Raw genomic sequence first — 2,227 nt, 5'->3', positions numbered from 1 at the left:
CTCGCCAGGACTCGAGACAATTCCATTACAAACTTAAAGTCTAATACTAACAATGAAAGTCGGAATAAAGGTACGAAGTCATTTCCATACATAAATATTCAATCTTACATCATAATTTCAAATTTACAATCACATTACCCAAAATATATAACATCCAAAAGTGTCTAGTCGATTACAATCAAAACACTAATACAAAAGTGCTCAAGATGGCATTTCCATAATTTCTTCCATTTCGGTTCCTGTTAAGGAAAATAATCTAATGAGATGAGCCAATACTCAGTGAGGTCAAGAAAGTCATGCAAGCACGTAGTTCAATTATCAGTAACATTTATACCATAAATAAAGCAATAAAGTCAAGTAATACATGATTAACAATTAAACACACTTGAGTAGGATACAGGAACTCTCAGGAGCTAATTTCCACTTGCTTTGCCAATGCTCGATCCACTACCTCTACGAGTTGACACTCTGTCAACTGGGTAGGTTTTGAAGTCTGTAGAAGCTCCACTTATTATTTCCTCCGACCAATATTTCACCCTCTTGGATCCGTAACCAAACACGCACGAAAAAGGTGAAACTTGACGAGTATGCCGAACAAGATCTCAAGAGATCAAGTTGTTTTTAAGAACACGCACGAAAAGGGCAATACTCCACGAGTATGCCGAACAATATATCAAGAGATCAAATTGTGTTTTTGTTATTCTCTTGGTTTATCAAGCTTCTCGACCAAACCCATGCCTACTCGAGTTGCAAGTTGGCTAAGAGAACTGGACGTCCCCATAAGTCAAGGAGGTTCACTCCGCTCGACAACACGACACGCACGAAAACACGACATGCACACGTAAACAAGTATATTTTGTCGATGAAATTCACTCCAATTGACTTTAAAAATCAAGTTTTATGCAAATAAGGTTTGAGTAGAGGAGAGCGAGTACGATAAGTACACACTCATCTTGTCAAGTGATATTCACGTATATAAGCAGATAAATCAAGTAAACACAACAAGTCATGCACTTGACACTCACCGATTCAAAATAAGTGAGCAAACAAAGTTTTAGGTGTCCGCACTTAGATTCCCTTCGAAATCTCCTTGAGCGTCCAAACAATTAACAAGTATTTTTCACTCACAATCACGAATTAATCAAGAAAGGAGTTACACTCATTTAGACTAGTCAATACCTCAAATCAAGAACCTTAGCCACTCAAAATAAAGGTTCAAAAGTGAGGTCTTATTAACACAAGAAAAATTGATTTCCTTCATGAAACCGAGTTTAAAACGATCAATCATTATCAAAGGGTAGCGAAAAGTTTTCCAAAAACTCATTTCTCCTCAAGTTCAAAAATTTCAGTTTCAAGGAGCAATTTTTGAAAAATCATATCTTGCACTTCTTAGGTCCAAAATTGGAAAAATTAGTACCGTTGGAAACTAATTCCAAGGTACTAAAAGTTACTAGAAGACACTTTTCCATGATTCAAAATACAAGACACTCAAATTTTGGCTTCAAGTTGCTGATTTGGACTACCAAGACAGTTCCGAGGTTGGTTTTTGGCAAATTTTGGAAATTTGGAAAAATTCACACAATGCGAACTAGTCTCTCAAATTTGAAACTCAATTAGAGTTACAATCAAGGTTTAAAACAAAATAAACAGAACAAGAATCGGAGTTTTAAGTGCCAAGATATAGTAGCTCAAAGTTGGTTCAAAATGAAGACCATAGGGCAATTTTCCAGATTTGAAACACAAACGTTGGGACTTTAGTTGAGCATCGAAATGGAGTTGATGTGATACCCTAACTTTTAGCATCATCTTTTGTTTAGTCTCAAAGAGGATATTACGGTTTCTTTAATTTATTTTTATTTTAAAAAAAACATTATTTTGTTTTAAAGAAGAAACTAAAGTTATTTCTTTGAGTTTGATTTAAAATCTTGTATTGTTTTAAAAGACTAGAAACCCTAAAAGTCTAATCAAAACCCTAGTTTCACTTGTGACTGACCGTTTTCTCAAATTTCTCATATTTCAACCGAAACCCTAAATTCAATTTATGAAATTGTAAAACCCTCACGTTATTCTTAAAAATACCCTTTTATCTGGAAATTATTAATTTATAATACCCTTACTACTCAATCACCCCACAATAAGTGCAAATGAACCTAAAAAGTAGGGTTTCACGTTTCGATTTTAAGTTATCATGAATTAGGGTTTTCACATTTTTCCGTAGTATGATTAT

This window comes from Coffea arabica, chromosome 6c (genome assembly GCF_036785885.1).
Source record: "Coffea arabica cultivar ET-39 chromosome 6c, Coffea Arabica ET-39 HiFi, whole genome shotgun sequence".
In the NCBI taxonomy this organism is placed as follows: Eukaryota; Viridiplantae; Streptophyta; class Magnoliopsida; order Gentianales; family Rubiaceae; genus Coffea; species Coffea arabica.
The sequence above is the reverse complement of the archived record's forward strand: the minus strand, read 5'-3'. Positions refer to the sequence as shown.